Source organism: Ostrinia nubilalis, chromosome 2 (assembly GCF_963855985.1).
Source record: "Ostrinia nubilalis chromosome 2, ilOstNubi1.1, whole genome shotgun sequence".
NCBI classification, from domain to species: Eukaryota; Metazoa; Arthropoda; class Insecta; order Lepidoptera; family Crambidae; genus Ostrinia; species Ostrinia nubilalis.
In genome coordinates, this window is record NC_087089.1 from 7,799,571 (window position 1) to 7,825,557 (window position 25,987).

At 34.7% G+C, this 25,987-nt stretch overlaps 1 protein-coding gene across 2 annotated transcripts in view; it reads left to right on the forward strand.

Moving 5' to 3' along the window:
- The first annotated feature begins 19,523 nt into the window (after positions 1 to 19,523).
- The window catches only part of LOC135081506 (mucin-2), a 75,440-nt gene continuing 68,976 nt past the window's right edge, over positions 19,524 to 25,987 (forward strand). For both annotated transcript variants that reach the window (XM_063976221.1, XM_063976231.1), the window contains exon 1: positions 19,524 to 19,872. The gene's annotated coding sequence lies outside the window, so the exon portion shown is untranslated. The remainder of the gene's footprint in view (positions 19,873 to 25,987) is intronic.

Consider the following 25,987-nt stretch of genomic DNA (forward strand, 5'->3'; position numbering starts at 1 on the left):
ACATTGCAATCACTAATAACCACTGTCCTCCCAGAGGAGGTTTGGTTGCTATTAAGTATTGATAAAATTTAAAAATGATTGAATTTTTTAATTCAAGGTGGACGCCGCGACGACCTCATAAAGGTAGCGGGCAGGCGCTGGATGCAGGCCGCTGCCAACCGGTCATTGTGGAAGTCATTGGGGGAGGCCTATATATATGTCCTATCAGCAGTGGACGTCATATGGCTGAAATGATGATGATGATGAAAAGTACTTGAAAAAATTTAATAGTACCTACTAAGTATCCAATATACAACATGGCCAGGCAGTTGACGTTGAAAGCTAAAATTTAGATTCCTCACATCAAGGTGCATCTAAAACACCCCCATGTATGTTCTACGATTTTGCTTAGTTTAGTTAATTTTGTGATTTGTGATGAACCAACCATAGTTGATTTTTAATATTTTTCTCACTCTGGCAGCACTTGTAGTTTGTTTTTACTTACTTACGATAGAGAAGCTTCCAAAGTGAGAAAAAAATTAAAAACCAACCATAGGTGAGGATAACGATAAATCACAAAATTAGCTCTATCTCCTAAACTAAGCAAAATCGTAGAACATACGAGTACGTACATGGGGGTGATTTAGATACACCTTGATGTAAGGAATCTAAATTTTAGCTTTGAAAATCAACTGCCTGGCCTCCCTGTATTTGTAGATCGTTACTCAACAGAATAAATCGAAGTTAAAGCTATTGTCAAAAGTTTATTTTTATACAAAAGCTAAAGTGAATGACAAATAGGTAGTCGTCTCTACTACAGAATAATACCTATCAAGTCCATTGAACGAAGATTTAGCGTTTTAACTTCAACACCCTTTCTTTTTCAACTGAATAGTTTTTTGAAGGATGTCGTTTCTAAAAGGATTTTGTATCGGGCGAGTGGTCTTGAATAACGAAAAGAGGAGAATGAACTTTGACTAACGTATTTTGGTTTGCCCCGTTTAAGTTGATTGAATAATCGCATTTATGGATCAGTATCTAAGGACATTGGTAAAAGGATAAGTATTTGTGGGTAGGTATTTTCTCTTTGGCTGAAAATCTATTATTTTGTCACGTCCTGTAGACTGAGCCCTAGTCAAATTTAATAATTGACTTTTTGTGTCTTGAAATTTGAAAACTGTTTTGTATAGAAGAGCTGCAACAGCATAGCTAAACTGTGGCATTATTTAGATGCATTTTTCTAAATTATCTAGTTGCGTTGTTAAATAAAATATTATGTAGTTATTATGTATGAAAGTAAGTGCAAATATTAAAACAAACCATTTTAAATTGATATTTACTCATACATTTTTATTCATCACGTAATGCTTCACTAATTGCAAACATTTATTAACGGTGCGCCTACTTTTCTAATACTTAACGTAATAAATGTAGTGGTGGACAAACGATGTAAGTATGTATTACAATTTTATTAGTAGTTGTTACGCCCATGTATTTGGGCTTTAGTTGCTAACCCTTACTTCAATATGTTTAGAGGTCACAACACGTAGTAGGTCAGCTCAAAGGAGTTGGATTTATCTACGCGCGTACCGTGAATTTTCACTTGCTAACCCGCCTCGTGACGAAAGCGAACGTAAGCGTGCAATTAATACCGTTCCGAAACGCGCATGAAATACGAATATTGGAGCATGAAATATTTTAGAGTTGCTGACGGTACAACTGATTTTATTTATTGCTGGCTGTGCTCGTAACTGTACGCGTGGAAAATGTTTTTCAGAGTGTAAGCTTATGAAACACATTCAAGTGTGAATTTATACGGAAAAAGAGTAAGTAGGTACGGGTGGGTAAGTATTGTTGTATATTATTGAAACTTAATCAAACATTAAAAAGCTTCAATCTTTACTTGACTTTGAGTCGAGGTTTGAGTATTTTTTTTATAATTTTTCGGCGACGTCTCAAGTAGTTAAAAGGAGCGTGGTGGTAGAGATTACAATTAATTTCTCATTTAGACATACCTAAATGGAAATCTCTTTACTAATTTGTTTTGTAGTATTAATGGAAATCTTAAATAGTTATTTTCTTTCAAATCCTTTTATTGCATCTAAATTGTTCTATTCATTGGTCCATTATCATAATAAGTTATAGAAGGTGTAGCTGTAGACATATTGATGAATACATTGGAATACTTATTGCTGATTGAGTTGAGCGTATTATTTGAATGATCTTGTATCATGCACCTAATAACTTGCTTCTAGAGATCTTTTTTCTATAAATGTATAATATTGCTTGTAGAAGTTAAATGAGTTTCCTTTACTCTGCAACTTCTTGTGGTCTTGAAATATTCTTCAATGAAGGTCACCAGTCACAATGGATTATGCAGTATTTTATTTCATGAAAACCAATGCTATGCCATTACCGCAAGGCCATCATTTAGAACCACTTACAATATTCAATGTCATTTTTGCTTCATTTGACGTCATAATAATCCTACTTCTTTTTTTACGTTTCGTTTATTTGTCTATGAAACTCACATAAATATAGCACAGTAAAATAACCATCAAAATTATCCTCCCTTTAATCACATAGTCGGGTGAAAACACGGGTGAAAAGCACACCAATCAAAACAAATGACGGTGGCGAAATGTTTGTGTAGAAAAAGAAAGATGCGAACGTAAAAGACACGTGGATCGAAGGAGCGGTTTATCACAATCTTTATCGCTGTATAGATGTTGATTGGAAAACCGAATTGTCAAGAGGCTGTGACCCGGAAACAATAAAAAGTTTACGGTCCGTCCCGCGGAAGCTGCGGCTCCGCCCAGGAGTGTATCTAGGGCGGCTGGGGTACGTCAATTCTTTTATTGCCTTGAAATAGTTTCAGCCTAAAAAACAAAGGCTGCAAAATGCATTTAGGATTATTTAAATTGAACTAGATTTCTAACGAGTGATTTATTTTTTTAATCGAATAATCTGATTTGCATCAAGGTTTGCAGGCTTAAATTTTAACTGAAAATTATATTTTAAAAAATGTGATAAATGAAACCAATTAAATGGATTTTTAGTGGCTACATGAAGTAATATTTTTGTTTATAATATTCAGGTTAATTTATTCGGGGAAATCTCAAGCATCAAGGCTCTTTTTCAAAAGTTAATTTATTTACCAAATAAAAAAAATATTTAAAACATAATTTAATATTACTGATGTAACCTTAACATAAAATATCACTACTTAATTTTAATTCTTATTTACATTACATATTTGTAAAAAATACTAATAAATCATAATAATTAACTAGGTAGGTACTTCTTTCAAAGTATATTCAAGCTTTATGCTTCCAAAAGTTATTTTTCTCCTCGTTTCCGCTCTGGCAGCTTCTTCAAGCTACTAGTGCTGCAGGCAGTAGGGCACTTGTCCTTTTACAGCCAAGATTACGTCGGGATTAAAATGGAAACAACATTCTGGCTTATCTCGATTTTTAAAACGGTTCCCGTTTTTCCTTAAATTAAGGGCAATAACTCTAAATGGAGTCCGTATCTTATTTATGTTGTTTGTTGTTAACAATAAACACTTTAGTGCTTTATATTCACTGATTTTGTTTACAGAATATTATACACTATGTGTACATTACGTTATAAAGCAATTAACTCAGAAATCATTATTACATTACGATGATTATTATTAATATCTGAACTACTATTTGAATTGATACTTGCACCTTTGACTTAATACTCATGTAATACATGTATAAAGTACTTACTTTTTTTTAAGTGTAAAAAAGTAGGTGCCACATCATCAGAATCATCCTATACTACTTATGTCTGATGACTGAATTTATTGTTCTCGTTTGATGAATTGACAATAAGGTTAAAATTAAATTAAGACAATTCTAAGACTCACTCCGGTTTCCGATTTGACATATTATTAGCTTAAGCGTGATTGCAGAATGAAACTTTATGACTTATTCAGAAAAAAATCGCATTACAATGGATTTCCAACTTCGCAATTACGTTTGAACCGAGTCACAGTAACAACCCCGAATCAACATCCACATAATTGATACGTGGGGGGCGAATACGTCAAATCGGAAACATAAGATCAAAGGAAAATCGCTGCGAAGGCATAAGCATACAATTTATTTCCGACATCGCGTTGCTTTATTACTGGAATATATTCCACATCCCCGCTCCAAATTTAAAATCAAGAGGATTTGTGGTCTACTGCATGGCTTCCCAAACTTTTTTCTACTTTTAGAAACTTATTCTTTTTTTTCTTTTTAGCCCTTAGAGGTTTTTTTGCAACCCCCCTATGATCAAAAACTACCTACCATACCTCTTGTACTTCTAGCCTAGTAACAAGTTATCAGAAAATCTCCAAATAGGTAACTTTTAATTAGAAAATAAGAACAAAAACAAAACAAAATAATGAAAATTAAAAGACATATTATTTTACTTTATCGTGTTGAAAAGCTACTAATGAGACGGATGTGCTTTGATTTTCTGAGCATTTACCACTCATCGGAATATTTGCAACTGATCACAAATGAGCTGAAATTACCACTCATCTCTTTCTCTACATTTTATTTTCGATCATGATTCTCTTGGATTAGGGCATCGAAACCAACAGTTTGGGAACCTCTGGTCTAGTGAGTGGTTGAGAATATTGAATATTGAAATAGATTTTCTGTGTAACAAGACTCAAAGCACATAAATTAAATTCTCCTGCTCAGAGGTTTGGTAAATCTCTACCAAAAGCAATCACAATTATTTGAACCCATATTAATCTCGTTAGTGATGATAAAGCAAGTTTTATAATTAGTTTTGGTTGGCTTTGTAGTGTAATCTTTCTAATTGGCTAAAGTCGTCTAATGAAATTGATCTGGAAACATTGAATAAAATGGAGTAAGGTATTTGTTAGCTCTAGTATACAAAAACATAGACATGCTAAAGTAATTAAAGAAAAATAACATAACAAAACAATCAATAATTTTAAAACAATCAATAAAGAAATAAGAGAGAGAACAAAAAATATAAAATCTAATTTGATTCCGAACCCAATGGCCTATTATACAATTGTCCTACCAAAAATAAACAAACTTAATCAAAACTAGACTACGTTTTATTTCGGCATACCAATGGTTAGATCATCGCAAAAAATGGCTGGGGACCTTGATATGCCCTCGATTCACTTTCGCTCGGCCCGAGCGAGGGCCGCGGCAGACTTCACTAGAGTAATTAACTGTACACTGAGACATAGCATGAGCTACCTGTTCTCATTGAGGTAATTATAACAAGTGGTCGTTACAGACACGTCGGGGTTTTTCGGAATCTACCTAATGATTTAAATGCGGAAGTTTGTGTCTGAACCAATACATACTGATGAATAGAGCTGAGAGAAGAATATGAACGTTTAATACAAAACAGGGGTAAAATAGAGAATGATTTTGATGTTGGTTTTGGGAATTTTCAAAATATTTTTTGAAGTTGTTGGGGGCTATGAAAATGTAAGATTTTCGACAGCACTACGCTTGAAGCCTATGCAAAGGGCGGGGTTGCATAGCATATTTGGATTTCTGCCTATAGTACACTTACTACGTTACATTATGATTTTTTCCCTCCATGTTGGCACACAAAATAAGTCTATAAATCATATATCGCGATGACAGGCGATAACAAAGATGTAACTTTGAGAAGGTATCATTTCACTATTAAATTCGTTACTCTCTTTCGTTCCACTTCCCGTTCTGAGCAATAGTATGCATAAGTTTTATTCAGAGGTAGGCAGTACTTGTATGTAAGGGAGAGTCCGGTAATTTGGACCAGTTTTTTTCAATCCCATTTTACACATAGTTTTGTTTTGTTTTTGCTAATGTCCATGGTATATAATGAAAGAGAAATTATTCAACTTACTATTTCATAGGTATTAATCAACATGATTGTTGTATATTTAGCACAAATCAACAAAATACGAGTTCAGAGCATCGGTCCAATTTAGCCAACCGGTTCGATAATTTGTACCACAGGGTCATAAATTGGATTTCAATAAATTTCAAGCCTATAAAAAAACTATGGCAAAATATTATACGATACATTCTTAACAAATTAGGTAACGAAAAGGAACAGTAGTTAATAACATAGACAATCGATATTGTTTTACACGTTATCACGATTTTGAGTACAAGTTTTGTAATTCCAATTATCGTAACGCACACTTGTACCTAATCTACTTTGCCAGTCTTATGCTTTCATTTATTGTTAGTCAAACATAACTATGGTATTATAACTTCAAAATAATGATTTACTAAAAAAATTTCAAAATCCTTTGGTAAAATTCCATACAACTTGATGTGGTACAATTTAACCGACTAGGTGATAGTGCTTTTAAAAAATCGGTAAAAAATATAACTTATAAACACTGAAAAATGTTTCAAATAATTGTAATCCATACTAGTTTACGCTTCTAAATAATAAATTAGAAACGCTGTGTAATTAAATTTAACAAAATTACAAACTGAACATGCATTCTCAAAAGTTACTTGAAAACAATGAAAAAAATCTTTTCAAAATAAAACACACGTGTTAATTGTCACGGCAAAAACCATATGGCCAATATTCAATTAATTTAGTTGTGTATCGCTGAGTGTTGCAATTACAGACATTCAATAAATACTTTACGAAATATGAGGGTGGTACAATTTACCCGGCGGTACAATATACCGAACTCTCCCCTATGTATTAATACCCTTCGCTAGGTAATAGGCATTGCTTAAAATGCACACGCTCACGCCCCTTAAGCAATCGCAACTTATAGGTAAAAATCATACAAAAAAGCTTCTTCTTCTTCTTTTAAGCAAGCGTGCATTGCGTTGACAGGGCTTTTGACATATTTCCATAAAAACCTGTGACATTGACATATCAAAGTGACGATTGATGTCGCGCGTAGTGTCCCAACGTGCGCCGACGCAACGCCGTGCGAACGCTATTCAGAGATCAAACCTTTTAAGGCATCTATATCACAGGTGTTAAAAAAGATAAGATCACAAGGCTGGCAAAAATTTTGATCCTAAGAATGTTTATGATGAAAGAACAACACGAAAACAAAATATATGAGGCCCTCCACTAGGTGGACCGACGATCTGGTAAAGGTCGTGGGAAGTACCTGGATGTGGGTAGCGCTGGTCCGGTGGTAATGGAAATTTTTGAGAGACGCTTTTGTTCAGCTGTGGACGTCATTAGGCTGAAACAAACGAACGAAAGTAAAAGAATTTCCTATGCTTCTTCGTGTATTTCCATAAAACTATAAAAATAACTACATAATATCTTGGAGATTATCACTATGCTGAAATAAATGCTGAAGTAGCCAACGACATCGCGACATTGCGATATTTTATTTATTTAATAGATAGAGATGTTCTAAGAAACTGAATATTTAGTTTAGCAATTGCCATTTTATCGATTTCTGGTATTGTAGCCGATGCAGCAATATTTAGTATTCATAGGTTTTTCGTTTAATTATGCACAACCACCTAAAAAATGGAAGCATTTTGTTCTTCATTAGAAATTAGCAGTGATGGCATACTTACATTGCTCGGAACTTAATAAAGCGATAATGTATCTTATTGACATACTTCATAATATAGCGTGTTCAATAGTGATTTGTGGAGATTACTATCTCATTGCAAAAAGTGTTTAAATGATTTATTGTTTTTTATAGACGAAAATAATAAACGCATTGATTAATTATTCGTCATTCATTTTTAATTAAAAGTAATGAATTAAAACATGGTCAAGTTTATACCTACTAACTAAGATCAATGTTTTTTACTCGTGATGTGACTAGTTAACTAACTTAACTAAGGCTGGGTTGCACCATCTTACTTTAACTTTGACAAACGTCAAAAATCTGTCAAACTCCATACAAAAAGCACCGGTAAACGTTATAGTTACGGTCAAAGTTAGGTGGTAACATATCTGGATCTAGAATACTAATTAAAACAAAACAAACTAAAATAAACAAAATATGCACACGTGAACATTAAAAATATATTAAGTACCAATTACGATTTAGTTTTGGCACTGGTACGAATATGAACGGAATACTGTTTAAGCATTACGTTATATTTATGTAGGTATGATTTTGCATATTAATATTTTCGATTGCACATGTTTGATCAATGTCGTGTCCGACAAAAAAATAGCGACAGATTGTAAAGGCCTTGAGGACAGTAACAAATATGTTTTAAAAATATTAACATTTTTGTGAGCTGACACTTTATTTACACGTAAAACACGCTGGCTAAATAGAAGGAAAGAAAAGAAGTGACTCAGGTAACTAAGATATTTTCATTCGTTAGGTATTCATCCCAACTAATATTATAAATGCGAAAGTAACTCTGTCTGTCTGTCTGTCTGTCTGTCTGTCTGTCTGTCTGTCTGTCTGTTACGCTTTCCCGCTTAAACCTCGCAACCGATTTTGATGAAATTTGGCATAGAGATAGTTTGAGTCCCGGGAAAGAACATAGGATAGTTTTTATCCCGGTTTTTGAAACAGGGACGCGCGCGATAAAGTTTTTCTGTGACAGACAAAATTCCACGCGGGCGAAGCCGCGGGCGGAAAGCTAGTTGTGTATAATTTTTATGAAAAAAGTCATTTAGCCGAAGTAAATGGAGTACCTATCTAATAAAATTTCCACTCGTCTAGTGATTCTTATGTATACGAACGAGTTAAGAAGTACGTATAGCCATGACTTTATTTTATATTTTAAGCAATAAATGCCCAATTTTGTATTATTTCCTATACCTCCAAAATTCAATATGTCACAGTCATTCGAAGTAATCGGCCTTCACGTGTTAACTTCAGCGAGGTTACGCTATTCTTGCACTTGTATGTATCTCAATACATTTTTTGGGCAAGGCTCTACATTCAACATTGGTTCCGCATCCACAGTTACGACATTGTGCATGCGGCATGCGTGACCTTTCATACTTGAAGAGGTTAATATACGTGTTAGAGTTCCGTAATTTTCTTTAAATAAGAAAACTTACGACCTAAGTGTCAAGTTTGTCTGTCTGGCCGTGTCTGTCGCATTTTTGTTTGAGATTAAGTGGTGGATAAATTTTAAAAATAATTAAAAAGAGTAAGAAACACGCGGGTTTTATAAGGTTTATTCAACACTTTTTTAACATAATAGGGAAAATCGTAATGAAAAAGCTATGAAAAAATTACCTACATTTTTGTTTTATTGTTTTTATTTAGTCACAGCTCTATAGAATACTAGAAACATACCTAAATTAAGATTATTTTGAGCTCATTTTCAACATAAATGAGTCATCTACATTCGGACTTGGCAAATCAAATTGACATTGCAATAAATATAATGTTATTGACAACTTTTGGAAATATTAATCGATAGAAATGTTAAATACGATGACTCATTTCAATTTTGACCATTCAACGACCTTCTATATCTAATACACTGAAGTATTAAATGACAAAACTCTGTTGAACTTTAACCTTAGTGAATATTTTAACATAGGTCCTATTTATAGCGTTGATCGACGAATAGATTTGATAAATCATTTAATTAGTTGAACTAATAAATTCATATACAGACTGTCGCGCTTATTTGCCATAATCGACCTTCTTATACAGGAATTTTTATTAGGTATATTATAATACATTAGTAAAACAACTTTTCCTCTTGAACCAACTGATCTATCTTAACCGCTATAGTTTTCCTTGAAAGTTCATAAAAAGCACTATTATCATGATTTTTTCCAGATTTTTCAAGCCAACAGTTTAGTTTTAGAGCCTACTCGGACAAAAATTGGCTCGTTAAACTTTAACATTTTGCAAACGGATCCCTAAATCGAAAAATGGTCTAAGAATCCCCTAAGCCATTTTAAAAGACCTATCTAACGATATCCCACACGATGGGGTAGAAGATGAAAAAAAAATCATCCCCACTTTACATGTAGGGGAGCTACCCTAAAAAATTTTTTTTTATTTTACTGTTTTGTCGGCGTGATTAATATACATACCTCCACAAAATTACAGCTCCTTAGTGCCAATAGTTTCCAAGCAAAACCTCGGACAGACAGACATATCGAAACTATAAGGGTTCCTTGTCAGGACTACGGAACCCTAAAAACTAACAATTCCTACCAAATCACGTATTCCGAAATTCATACGGACGACCGAAAAGTTCTGCCTAAAGCCTTAAACCGTATGAATTTGATTAGTACGAGAAATCAGATTCCTTCGAGTGTATTCACCCGTTAGGTTTCGAAATCCGTACATTCAGTAAGGAATGCCCGTAATACATTAATTTGGGAGGAATCGAGGTGATTCAAAGGTAATGTATTACTGCTGGCTGAATGCGTACATAAGTAGGCGAGTAATCCTTTATGTGTATGTACTCGTATATGTAGAGACAAGCACGGCATTTCGAGTAATAGGATTATTTACCTCGAAATTGTAATTTGTATTAAATCAATTTACACATAGTTATGTAGACAATAGGAAATAATAATTAGGGTGACACAACTGCGTATTAATTTTAATGATATTACGTCATATCCCAGCTTTTTGAAGTCAACGTAAAACATTATACCTTTATCGATTGGCGTTGGTACACATCGTGTCAAATATGGTTACGAGTTCGAATCCTGCTGAAGCCTTTATTGGGATGATTTAATAATGGTATTCCAACGCTATAAATTAATATTACCTCAATTTGGGTGATTGTAAATTGCATTTGGGTATAATTGTAACTGACGCATGCCATTACCGCAATGTTAATAGCAGGTGTTTGTATTGTGTAAAATTAATAAAATAAAATAATGTTTATGAATAAACTAGCTGTGCCCGCGACTTCGTCCGCGTGGAATAATGACTTTGGGTAGGCACTTTTAATAAATTAGTCTAATTATTTTACAAATAGCTTTTGCCCGCGACTTCGTCCGCGGAGAAGTCGAAAACGTTCTCATACGATTTTTAAATGTTTTAACGTTATTATCTAAATGTTTGAATACTTATAAAATATAAAAATCCTAAAGGTTAAATAAACATAAAAATAAAATTTTCTTATATTTTATGAATATGCAGCTCGGCCTTTGATCGGTGGTATTATCTTTTTACAACGAAATCGAAAACTACACCTACCGCAGTATTAAAAACGTTTGATAACGTATTGGTAAACTTTTTTTTTATTTTCCTACGGGTGCTAGAATTACCAAGCTTCTAGCATGCCACTGGCCGTGGGAGAAGGAGCTTTTCCTCAAGACTACTCCCACTACCTCAAGGGCCTCCGCCAAAACTCTCGCGCGAAAATGAGTTTATGTATACAGCGCAAGCAAGTGCCCGCGGCATGACCGTCATGCATTACTATGCATTGTTAGGTGAGCGCACGCAGCGGGCACCCACTCCGAGGTTAAGTGGAGGCCCCTAGAGTATGATAGTCTTTAACATGACATGATTGTAAAAAAAAATGCACTAATGAGTAATTAATATCAACTTTGAAGCAAATCACCACTAAAATAACTTTCTACCCCTTTTTAACATAGTAAGGGGGTGCATTTCACTAAAATACGAAACACATCTTCCATTAATTCTGTTATAGAATTCTTATGCGAAATTTGAAGTAGATTGAACGAAGGAATCTCGTTATCCCATACAAACTTTGCCCCCCCTTTTTACCTCTTTAGGGGTAGAATTTTGGAAAATCCTTTCTTATCAGATGCTTACGTCTTACAAAGAACACACCGTCCAAGTTTCAGGTCTCTACGATCAGCGGCTTAGGCTGTGCATTGATCCATCAGTGGCGCGCGCAGTACTTGATCATTATTTTGCTGCGATGATATTTTAAAACTCCGATATCTTCTAAGATATTTATTGAAATCGAATGGTGTAAAAGCCAAGTATGTTTAAAATTAAATACTTGTGATGAATAACTTATTTATTTGGATAAGGATTAATATAATGTTTATGAAAAAACCTCCGCAAATAATGCATTAGTTTAAAACAGATTTCTTTTTGCATAAAAAGGGTTACTATGAGCCAACCTTAAAAGATAGACATATGCTATCGCGGACTTTTTTTTAGAACTTTTAAAGGGGAACAATTCTGTCATACATGATTTTTGCGTAACTTTAACCGTTTACGCAGCGTCAGCTCTCAAAAGGAAAAAAATCACTGACTTGAAACATTCTTCATTGGTGCTCCGCTCCTATTGGTCTTAGCGTGATGATATATAGCCTAAAGCCTTCAGGAACTAACGGGCTATCCAACACAAAAAGAATTTTATAAATCGGTCCAGTAGTTCCTGAGATTAGCGCGTTCAACCAAACAAACAAACAAACAAACAAACAAACAAACAAACTCTTCAGCTTTATAAATGATGAAGCTTTAAGCTTTATAAATGAAAAAAGTCTTAAAAGAAAGAATGAGATAATTTTATTACAAAAAATAAGACAAAGATTTTTCGCTGCGGAGCTCTGACACGTACCTACTAAGTCAATTTAAGGAAAAGTTCCAAGTAGAAGTCACTCTATCAGTTATGAAATTAGAGACCCACAATCTTCTAGGTTTACCGCTCTACTTCACCATATGGTCGTGAATTTAACATATCAATAAAATAAAAAATGTTCATGATTCGAGGAAATAATCAACGAAATTATTTCAGTACGGTTAGTAAATGAGTAAATGACAATAGGAAATAGATTTACCAGATATCAATGAGGATGTTTCCCACGCCAAATAACTGGTGTGAATTCGGCATACAATAGATTGTTGAGATTAAGTAATTTAAGCAAGCCAACAAATTGGTTCAAGATATTATAGTTTAGTTATTATTATATAGTTTACATGATTAATTGCTGTTTTAATAACTTTTCTTTACAATAATGTTAATGATGTTATTTTTGACACCTAAAACTACAAGGCGTTAAGCACGTGTCACGAAACTACATCGGTAGGAATTCGAAGAATATCTTCATCTCAATAATTATTTTTTTGTCTGTATTTTTGTTGTTTTGGTTAAAAAATAAAAAGAATGCTAAAAAGATTTCCTCGAGGAGCGATCTGTCAAAGCTTTACGCTAAAAGACATATTAAAATATCAATTTATGTAGGTACCTTTTACAACTGTTTTGCTATAAAGAAATGCACAGTCGACAGCAAATCAGACCAAACTTTTTTTTGCAAAGTAGCACTTATTCCAACGTGCTTACCTTGACGTGCTGTCGTCTTACATCGACTTTGCGTAAAATTCTTTGAGATGTGTAGCTTCAGTCATTCAGTAGGTAGGCTAAAGCGACGTTAATTAATTAACTTTCTTTCTCGCCCAATTAACTAAATGTAGTACTATTTTTACAATCCGGATACAATCATTGAATGACAGATTAATTTATCGATAGTGGAAGCGGAACAAACGTTTAAGTCAGACATTTTTCGCATAACAATGGACTAAAATTTATCGTAAAAGAGTAATGATGAGTGTACGTTTAAGGCTTTTAACAAATGGATGGAGATGAGCTGAGGCGAAATTTCCCGCCACTAAAATCTTTATTAATTGCGCGGTCATAACTATTGATGTGCCGTTCCCGAGAACGCTCTCTCAGCTGAGAATATTCTCGGGAGCGTTCCCGGGAGCGTTCTCCTAAGTGAGAAAGGTTGAGAATCATGTTTATAAAATGGAAATAAACAAACTTTCTTAAGTAAAATAGTATTAAATTAAGTCAACAGATAAGTGTATATTAAACAATACACTCTATTTGCCGTGAAAGGCTATATTCTCAGTGTTCCCGAGAATATTCTCGGGAACTTTCTCGGCAATATTCTTGGCAACTGCAACTTTATTATATTTTATTTTTTTCGTCGTGAAATGTCGTTTTAGGGTCAATTTCCCAAACACATTTTTTGAGCGGCGTAGCTGAAAATCATATGTTTTTTATGACATAGAACTTTGATTTTTTTTTACACGAAAATATACAGAGGTTCCATTTTGAGGACAACATTATTAATGAGTATTTTCTTTTACAAATTCGACAAAAAATAATTGAACTAAGCGTTTCTAATTTTGGTGCAGTGTCCACATCCTTAATTTCTTACAATATGTATTTTTTTAGCTGAAGATCAAAACAGAACTTAGGGAAAAAGTTTATTTTTGGATTATACAATCTATCTATTATCTAAGATTACCAAATTAAGCAAGTTTCCCAAGTAACTGTGATTAAGTCACGTCCTTAAGTTTTGTCCGCGAAAAATTTATGATTTTGGTGTCAATAATGAAATAGCTCGTCAGTTTCTTTAAAGATCAAACAGGATTTAAACACTCCCATCATTCGTTAGGTTTAGTACCGCCCCCGCGAGCAGTGACGGCAGACGGGTGCAAGACCTCTGCGTCTTCCCGCCAAAAACGTAAATGTGTTGTTTTTTTTTAAACGGACAACAATTCTGCAATTTTGGTGTCTTTTTGTATAAGATTTCTAAGCTATTCTTTTTAGTTGAATTCCTCGTATAATGTAAAGGAACTGTTTTCATACCATGTGTTAAAATGTTATTGTTATATTTAAAACAGATTTCATATAATTTAGCTTTTTCAACGAGAATCTAATTTTGGTGAGTCAATTTTGGTGTTTTTGGTGGTGCACCAAAGCATTTTTAACCGACTTAACTCCGTCAATTGTGAACCGATTTTCAAAATTCTTTTTTTGTTCTATAGGGTACACTTATGTGGTGGTCCCATTGTCACCAAGTCAGGATCTGATGATGGGATCCTAGGGAAATCGAGAGTAAACCTCAAATTTTGTAGGAATGCAATACGTTTTCTAAAGTTATTCAAGTAGTCATCATCTAATGTTGATGAGGTGATGATGGAAGGTAAAACTCCTTAACGCTTAGGAGTTGGAGGATAATTCTTTAAATATTTTAGGTAGGTATGTACATACAGTTGTATTATTTCAGGTATTTAAGATGAGCTGATGATGAAAGGTCAAACAACATAAGTTAGGAGTTAGATGATACTCAATACTCATTTGTTGATACATACATTGACACATGATACATTGATACTTTTTAGTTGCCGATATTTAAAGTAGGGAGCCTGTATTTTGCTAGGAAGATTATTTACACTTGGATTGTGATTAAGACTATAATTTTCCATTACAAAATGGAAAATTATAGTCTTAATCACATTAAACATAGGTACTGTCCCTCTTCAGTTACAATAACAAGGACTAATCAACTAAAAAGCATGAAAAAAAATAATTTTAACTAAAAAATTAAAACCGACGCCAACAATCACTTAAAAGTAGAAAATAAGTACGTCGTTATTTATTTATTAGGACAATATACCATGATTAATATTTTTGGAGTCGGTGCTGGTAAATTTAAAACCATTTCTTGAGCTTGGCACTAAGATATGACCGACTGACAGCATATTTTCTAATTTTGGTGCTTTAATATAAATTTTGGTGTTCTCTTAATTTTGGTGTAAGGAAAATCTAAAAAACTACTGGACAAAATTTAATGTCTTAATCATTTTAGAAACAGTATAAGTTTCCAATAAATTTGATCTATAATTAAAGAATAAAAATACACAAATAACAATTTCCACCAAAATTAGGCAAAAATATGCACTTGTTGAAATTCACCCTTTAATGATAATGAAAGATGACAGAAATTTCTTTTTACACGTAATTAAATAATGTAACTGTCAATGTTTTCGTTTTTAACACGCTCTTATTAGGTCGTCGTGTATGTAACCAACTATGTAATGGAATCTTAGAATCTGAATTACACGCACTTCTAAGTCTTGTATCATCATGAAACTTGGCAATTATTATGTAGATTAGAAATGACAATACAATATTGTGGTACCAGCTGGTCTGATGGGACTAGAAGGTGGCCAAAAGAAGTCCTAAATGAAACGGCAGAATCACATCGAGTTTGGGTTCATTGGATGTCTTTTCGAGATCTTTAAGTGCTAGATAATGTCCAGGATCCTAATGATGGAGTCAGGAGGTAGCCATAGGAACTCCTAAAAGAAACGGCGGAAACTCATCGAGTTTGGGTTCGTTGGATTTGTCTTTTCGAGCACTTTAATGCTAGATGATGTCCAAGGTCCTGATGATTTTTGACTTTTTAGTGTTGTTAGTAATTAAAAGCGTGTTTTTAATTTTTTAAAGTATTCTTATTTGACATTAAGGGCATATTTCACAATCGCTTAGTAAGAGCCTGTTTTGCCACTTCTGGATAAGTTGTGGATAGCCTGTCTGACGGATCATATGACACATTTTTATAGTAAATACGTGCTAGCTAGATTGATCCGACACTTAACGAATATATCCCGTACATTAGTCTGCACGAGATTAGAATGGTTCTCAAACAGCTGAAAAACAACAAGGCACCGTAATCACGTCTGAACTTCTGAAAGCAGGCGGAACGCCGGTACTAAAGGCCCTAAACCTTGTTTAAGAATTATAGACCCATTTCGCTTCTGAGCCATGTCTACAAGCTGTTTTCGATAGTCATTACGAATTGTCACGCTAGCAGGCTTGACGACTTTCAGTCCCCCGAACAAGCCGGTTTTCGAAAAGGCTTTAGTACCACATACCATAATAAATACGCTACGGCAGATTATACGGAAGATCAAGGAGTATAATCAGCCACTTTGCGTTTGTGAACTATGAGAAAGCCTTCGATTTGATTGAGACATGGGCAGTGCTTCAGTCTCTTCGACTGTGCCAAATTGACTATTGATATAACACGCCACAGTGACAGTCCGTTTTAAGATCAGGACCCGAAACCTATCCAGTTGCAGAGAGGGGTGAGACAGGGTAACGTCATCACCACCGCCCTGGACGATGTTTTCAAGCTTCTGGGCTGGAGCGGATTCAGCGTACATATCAACGGCGAGTACATAACCCAGACAGCAGACGATATCGTAGTCATGGCTGAGATCGTGGAAGATCTAGGCACAATGCTCGATGGTCTCAATAGAGTCTCTCAACAAGTGGGTCTCAAAACGAACATGGACAAGATTTAAAAATCTTGTCTAAAAACCGTGTTGCACCCACTCCTCTAAAAGTTGGAGACTCTATACTCGAAGTTGTTGAATATAATGTATACCTGGGGCAAACAGTCCAGTTAGGTAGGTCCAACTTCGAAAAAAAGGTCAATCATCGAATCCAGCTCGACTGGGCAGCCTTCGGGAAGCTTCACGATATTTTCACGCGGCTTCTCCGTCGCGTCGCCTCTCCGCTTTAAATCCATTTTGAATCCGCTTTAAATCTACTTTGAATCCGCTTGCAATCCGCCAGGGTGGCAAGGGCCTTAAAACTCAAAGGCACACTGATGTTCAAATACCGTAGCCGAGTCCTAAAGCCGCGGCACGCGTTCGCGACGAAAAGAGTGAGCAAGACTGCAATATCTCACTCACACGTTTTATGCCTTGTTTATAACGACTAGTCTTAACGCCCAGTTAATAAAACATCGAAACCATACAAATAATATCGGTTCTATATTGGCTCACATAAAATTCTAAATCCTATTCTTTGTCTTACTACCGATTTGTGTTCATAATAATCTCTCTTCATAATTTTATTTTTCATACTTTTTTTATTCATACATTTTTATTACTACCATCGGAGCTCATAACAGTTAGTAATCATAATTTTTTTATCAATACTGTTACTACCAAGAACCATTTAAAATACATAATTTTTATTTTCAGATCTGTTTTCTTCATAACATTCATTGATCATATTGTTTTAATTAATAATGTTGTTACTAAGAACATACTTCAACTCATAATGTTGTTGTTCAGAATAATTTACTTTATAACAGACATACTCGTATCTTTAAAAAAATCATATATAATTTAATAGAGTAGATAAGCATGCAGAGCATGCAGCATGAAAGCAAGCATGCAGCATGCATTGGTATCTCGTCGTCTCCGGCGCTGCGGGATGTGCAGCCCTTCCGCCCTTGCGTAACGAGGCTCAGGCACCCACGCTTGCTTCCGCAGCTTCCGCAGCTTCGGCTTTTTGGACCGCCATCGGCGCCTTCGGCGCCTCGGCGACCAGCCTCAGCCGCTCCAGCTCGCCCGGGCGCCTGAGCCTCGTTACAGCGGGCGAGGGCTGCCCTCCCTCCGCGCCTCCGGCTTTTAAATTACACTCTAGGGGTAGGGCAGACAAGACTACGTGGAGTCGGTTTTGCAGCGATTCGTTTCTGTCACGTTAGTTTTGTGGCACAAAATATTGCCTGTTTTGGACCATTTAAAATTAATTTAATATTAAAATACGATTTAATACGAATATAGACATCATGATTTTCAATAATATGGATAAATACACTTATGAGTAATAAATTTATGAAAACATATATTAGGATACATCACATTTATGAATATTATAGTTATTTATTCGAATGATTATGAGTTTCGATCATTAGTATAGAAAAATATATGAAAACAAATATTAGTAAAAACTAAGTGTATGATTAGTGATATTATGAATATCAATGATTATGTTTTTAAATATGTAGGTTTTAAATTTTTTATGAAGAATGATCATTATGGTATCAAATTGCATGAGAAATATTTTCGGACCTCCAATGATAGGAATTGAAAAGTTATGTAAGAAAATGCGCTACCATAATATCACATATAAACAACAAAATTTAAATTAAAACTAAATGTATTCTGTCGAGAACACTGAGAATATTCCCGGGAGCGTTCTCAGTTCTCGAGAATATTCTCACTGGGAATATTGCCGGGAACGAGAACTTTCTCAGCGGCACATCTCTAGTCATAACGCGCGACATAATATTTTAGTGTCGAAAATTCGCACTAAGCCGCACAGATTATATAATTCGGATTGTACGGCCAAATTAATGACAAGGTTTGTTTATACCGATATCAAATTGGGGGTCTAATCTTTATTCACATACTGAAACCCCTTTTATGTATTATATGTATTAAGCTCTAATACCATCGTTAATATGGTAAGTTCCCAATTCGCCCTAAGCCCGAGTTATGGTTGGTGTGTATGAGCTTTAATTAAGGATTAAGATCTGTTATGAATAGCAAATGAAGCAATTAGCGTGGATATGTCGGCCATATGTTATGTTATAATAACCGTTTATGAATGAGAGCTAATTGTTTTTCCCGCCGCGAAGAAAATTGTTTGAAAATGCTGACTATTTTCCACCAGCTCCCGCCACGTATATCCACCGGCATTTACTTGTAAATTGCTCAGTTCACTTACGTCCATAATATAACAATTAAACCGTTTTTACCGTTTCCGTTTACACGTATGATTGTGCAACTAAACATACCTTTCAAATAATTCACAAAGGCGAAGCACGGTCGTAAGTTAGAACTATCAAGACTCGGATTCGGGTTTTCCTGAGGCTGTGTTATATCTCTCTCTGTCTCGAGTGCTTTTGGGCATGTTGATCGTGCGTCCCCCTCTAACTTGGGAAGGCTTGCGCGGAAAGAGAATGTGGGTAACGAACGACCTTTTGCTGTTATGGGCAGGCAGTGCGGCCCGTGCGTTCGTCGGGAGCGGTTCTCTCGCTGCTGCTTGTCAACATCGCGAACATCTGACAGCCTGAAAAAATTACGTAAATATTACAACACTCACGCATTGATTATTATGAAACGTCTGTAACTTTAAGGCCGCAGCACTGGTCGGCCATCGGTAGAGCGTAGGAACCCTGGACAGTGAGCATGGTGTGCGAACCACGTTTTGTTTAAATTGTGCGATCCTGTTTGACCCTGGTGATTTTATTTTATTATATCGTACGTATCCTGCCCGGCCCGTGGTGTGCACTGAATCATCCGGCTCTGTGTTTTTGTTGTGATTTATTTCTGATTGGATTGTCACTTATCTTTTGGTGAGTACTCTTTATCAAACTTTGTTTTGCATGCTTAACTTACATTCATCTTTTATTTTGAGCTTTTGCATATTGATATCGTATCAATTTCATAAATTATACAAGCATGGTGTCATTAAAAGGACATATCACTGTTGATTAAATGTTGTAATCACTTTTTAGCAGTGATAGTGGAGATTTGATTAGCTCTACATTAGCATTGCATAAAGTTATTAACGCTGATGAAATTGATATTGCGATAATCATAGTATGTAATTAGATATTTTGTTTTTAGGATGTAATTATTTCGTAGTTGTTTTGAGAGTTAATTTAATATGCTTTTAGGTTGCTTATATGTTTTAAGGTAAGCGCTATATTTCTGTCATTCACATTACGAGTATATGCATAAGACCTTACAAACGAAGTTTGCGTTTAAAAAATTGTAGAGCATTGTGCAACCTAATTGTCACGCCAAATCTTACTTTATGTAATTATTTTGCACGAGTCTGCAATGTAGAGACCAGTAGATTTCATTTTAAACCATTATATACGTAGAAATCGTAGGTTATAAATCATAATTAGTAATTATTCTAATTACCCCAAGTATGTAACCTAGGTAACTAAGAAACCCCAGTAAATATGCTTTGAAGTTCGAGGGAATAACGTTAAGTGTAAACAATTGTTTAATGTATATTTAGGGAGGTAAACTAATTTCACTTGAAGCCTTCTTGACAAATATCATTCCCAAATGTTGACTTACCGTACATTAATTAATGTTGTTGGTAGGCAGGTTTTGTTATTTGCTTATTTACTTCCAATTAGAATACCATTATGTGTCAATAAAATTGACGTAAATTGCTTACATAGTATTTTCAAAGTATAATATTAATTAGATCCGGGAAATATTGACTTTGATTTACACAATGTTTTGATAAATTTATTATTTGCTCTAAAATACAGTGTGAGTCACGTTAAAGTGTACATATGAAAATAGATAAAACTAGACCTATTTTGATCGACAAAAAAGAGGTCAAATTTTTTTGAGATTTTTTTTTAATTTTTTATAGATTTTTTTTTCTTCCAATTACTTATTGTAAAGAAAACGTAATAACTTTTAAACTAAGCGGTATATCCTGATAAAATAAAAACAGTAATAATGCTAAATAACAGGCGATACTAAAAAAATACATAAAATACACAAAAAAGGCCAACAAATAATAAAAAATAATACTTTTTGAATAAAATCTGCTTTAAAATTGGTGTTTTTTTGGTTATTTGATATTTTTTTCCAAAAAATGCCCCTATATCCGGTGGTTTTTATTACTTTGTATTATTCTCTATCGTATTACCTTCGTAAAACCAAAAATCGCATGTCTCTATCCCTATCACAACGTTTGCAATGATCGTTTGAACTAAGCCTCTCCGGGCGCGCCATTCAAAGCTTCGTTAACAACGAAACTGAAAATGGCTCTAGATTTGTAATTTTGATAAAGACAAGTTAGATTTCAAATAAAAACAAAAGATTTCGAAGTAAAATAAACATTTTAGTTAAAATTAAAATTGTCTCTACCTGTAGCGGAGAATAATGTTGTGGCAGGCCTTTGTTCAAACGATCATAGCAAATGTTGTGATAGAGATAGAGACATGCGATTTTTGGTTTCACAAAGATAATACGATAGAGAATAATATAAAGTAATAAAAACCACCTATTATAGGGGCATTTTTTGGAGAAATTTATCAAATAACCAAAAAAACACGAATTTAAAAGCAGATTTTTTTCAAAAAGTATCATTTTTTTTTATTTGTTGGCATTTTTTGTGTATTTTATGTATTTTTTTAGTATCGCCTGTTATTTAGCATTATTACTGTTTTTATTTTATCAGGATATACCGCTTAGTTTAAAAGTTATTACGTTTTCTTTACAATAAGTAATGTGAAGAAAAAAAAATCGATAAAAAATAAAAAAAAAAACTCAAAAAATTTTTGACCTCTTTTTTGTCGATAAAAATAGGTCTAGTTTCATCTATTTTCATATGTACACTTTAACGTGACTCACACTGTATTGTTATAATGTTTTAACCAAAATGTATTGTTAACATCATTTTGCTTGGATAAAGTTACATAATTTGAATATGATATAGGTACAAGTACCTGATTACAAGTAATTTGAGTTAAGCCTTTTTACAGTTGAGCTTTTAGGCTGGGTTGCACCATCTTACTTTAACTCTGACAAACGTCAAAAATTTCTCAAACTCCATACAAAACACACCGGTTATCGTCATAGTTACGGTCAAATTTAGGTGGTGCAACTCAGCCTTAGTCATCTCGCATACTGTCTCTACTTTGATATTTAGAGGTGAACCCAATAATTCTTTCATAATAGTGTAGTCTGCTAACAAAACATAAGTTACACTGTGGTTATTCATGCTAGCTGATCTTCGAAATATTTTGCTTCTCTACAATACCTGTAGGTGCAGTTATAATTGACATTGATACGTGCCATGAAAACACCTCAATATCCCAATTGAGTATTAAGTATACTTAACTGGCTGTTTTATTCTTTCGCAATCTTAAGTACTTCTCAGCGTGATGAAGATTGCTTAATCAACCGTCAGAAATTTCTATGATTCTCTTTGTCGGCTAACTATTTTTGTTACAAGCCAATCATTATAGTAACGCCAGTTTCGTCATGGCGTCACGATCGCGGCAAACGCACTATTAACTCGAACACACTTTGAATTAAATTATCTTGTCATATGCATCTTGATGTTGTTTGTTGCCTAAGTTGTAGAGCAATTCCGTAACAAGTGATTTTATCAAAACAATATTTTATGAGTCTTGACTTTGCTCAACTTCGGATGTTTTTAATAAGTATCGTGCGGATTTCATCAAGCACGCGGGATTGCCCCGCGTGCGTGGCACCCTCAAATAACATTTCCATACAAGTTTTTTTAGTAATGCGGGAATACGTTTTGGTGGGTGCGTGATGAAAGCACTTTATTAAAAACCCCCTTACTACAACAATATTATTATCAATTTTAATACCTAAAAGAATTGAATGTCTGTGAGCTTAGGTAATAAATATAAAATATAAAACTCTTGTAATGTTCCTTCGAGCGATCTAGATCCGGCTTATGCTACGTTTCCATTTCCATTGAAGCGGCGGGAGGGACGAAATATAAAAATGTTGGCCACCACTTTAATGTTATATTTTATTGATTTTGTCTAGTTTTTTCTTAAATTCGTAGACATGTTAACGAGGTAACTTTATAAAATGCAAAAAGCTTAATGAAAAAAAATTATAGTGAAAAAAATACGGTATGTACTTAAATGATTTTTTTGCCTTTTGATGCTTTTATAATATTTCAATTATCGATCTACATTTAAGTCTGAATGTAGTCTGTTTGTTGTCTGAATGCTACTCACTAATAGGCCCTACTAAGTGAAATCAGACTCGATTCTTCAAAAACAAATACGTAATTCACTCAGTTGATTGAATCCTCTTGCAAATATCTGACGCCCGATTTCGATTTCTTATAAAATGTTCGACGGAAAATATGACTGTTTATCTTCCAACTGCCAATGCTGTCTGCTACAATGGAAACGCGGTCATGCAGCATTCCTTTGTCACTACGGAATTCTTCTATCGCTGCAAAAAATACGACTGCGAGCCGAAGCGTGAGCTGATCTTGTAGAAGTAACTAGTTTTCAATAGGCCTTGATATTTTGGTTGCTATTGTCTCCATCCGTATTGCTTTTCTTTATGAAGTTGAGAGTATTTTTCTTTTCTGCTTGCATGTTAGTTGTAGTTATGATGAACGATGAGAGCTTTCGTTTAACACATTGTTTCGAATAAGTATTTAAGGGTGATTTGTCTGTATCGAGAAGAGCAGAAAACAGTTATCGATTGTCAAAAAGCAAATCCGGGATTCAAAAAACGAATGTCAATAACAGATTATCATCGGCAAACCCAGACACATCGAACTTGAGTCATAAAATAGTCAATTAAAATACCTCTTAAGGTCTAAGTGGTCGGATGACATTGAGTATACTCGAATTGTGGGCAGAGGCTGGGTATTCTCTAGTGATGACTGTGATGAGTCATTGGAAACTCAGCCGAGGCCACTTGCCGATATCCGCCTGTCAGATCGTCCCGACTTTCGGCGCTTGCGCAACCACGACACCCACAGGTTAACAATCGCTCCGATTGTTTACCTTTACTTGATGCTCAAGTAATTTGGCGAAGTAACAAGAAAGCGAAGAGAAATACGTCGCTACTTTCGAAAATATCTTGTTGATAGATAATTTGACGTCTGCAGTTTTATAACGACACATTTTGCGCAATTATACGTGTTTGATGATGCGTTCTTGTTATTAATTTCAAACTGGTGACATGTGTGTTTATGATCGTTTACTAAATATTAAGTAATAATTATACTTTTAATATTAACTTAAGAATTTGATTAAAATATTAATGACAAGGAGAAACTTACACGGGTAAGTAAAATCCAATGTCGCCTGTCGATACAAACAATCGTATTGATCAAACAGGTTCCCACGCCCGCAGAATGACTGATGGTTAATTATAGAATTAGCTTTTTACTCATGTCTAGCTAACAGCACATTAGCCTAGACAATTTTATTGCAATGTCGCTTTTATTACAACGACATAAGATGCCACAATGTTAGCTTGATCTGCCGTCATCCGAAACTATTTAATGTGCGCATATTTTGCAGGTACCTTTGACATTTACCTATGTACGCGCCAGCATTAAAACCTCATGCAATTCAAACTCATGTCACACTATTCTATCACTCATTCTGACAGTCCTTTTCCTATCCTCTCCCTCCCACCTTCAGTCTCGCTCTCGCATCGCAACGCGCCGCTTCGCCTACCTATCTGGGCGTTAATACTAAATAACTAAATAAGTATCCAAAATAAACCAATTCAAATAAACCCAAATCGCGCGCTAAACTCATCTCAATAAAAAGTCAAGTGTTTGTGAAAGTGAAAGAAGAACCAAGCTTGGACCGTCCTGTGGAGTCTGCTCAATCGAAGGTATCCCATCCCGTTCCTATCCCAATCTCCTACAACTCCTTTCTGGTCCTACCGAGCCGCATGGTTCATTTCCTATCCTTTACACTTACAGAAAATCACAACTACACATTTTCACGCATCCGTCATTTTGACAACTCTCTAGAAAATTCTAGAAAATTCGCTCGTTTGACACATTCTTTCTGCCCCCCTAGACAAAACGCACTTTTTGATCGAATCGAAAATCGAATCCGTCAAAACTCCATACAAAAAAGGGGCTTTTCGACCACTTTGCGACTGGTTTGCGATTATAATTTGCACTTTGTCTAGACCCACTGGAAAGTTCGATTCGTTTGACATTTGACACATTCTAGAAATTACTATTCGCTCAAACGTCAACTCGTTGTTTGTAAACACGTATATTTTTTAAATTCAATCTTTTAAAATTTTATTTCAATTCAATTTCAAATTCGCTTACATAGTACGCTACGCATTTTATTTTCCTACTGGATTATAAATAAATACGCACAACTCAACTCATTTTTTAACGCTAGCTCTCGTGCGTGTGTTTGCTCACCTACAATACAATGGAGGGAGTAAAACGCAAAATTAATTTGCTTGAAGCTAAAAAAGAAGCGCTTTTTCAGAGGGTTCAGGAATTATACGACCTCAGCCTAAAGGTCTCCGACCCTCAGATTGAACAAATTTTCATGTCTCGCATGCATTCGATTGAAAAAACAAGATCGGATTTTCTTGATACTATTGACGAACTTAATTTGTGTTATATGAAAAATGATGAGGAACTCAAACCTACATTTGCCGCACTCAACTCGTTTGACGATTTGTACTGTAACATCCTTTCGGTGCAAAGCTCCATCGCACAACTCAAAGCCAACACAGAGCGTCGCAAACAGGATTTCATAAAAAAATTACCGCCTTTAGAACTAGTCTCTTTCGACGGAGCCCCTTCCAAGTGGCCCGTTTTCTACCAAAATTTTAAAACGCTTATTCATGAGAACACTGGTTTGTCTCCAGGTGAAAAGGCTCAATACCTTATAGGAAAACTTTCCGGAAAAGCACTTACAATTTGCTCGGGTATTC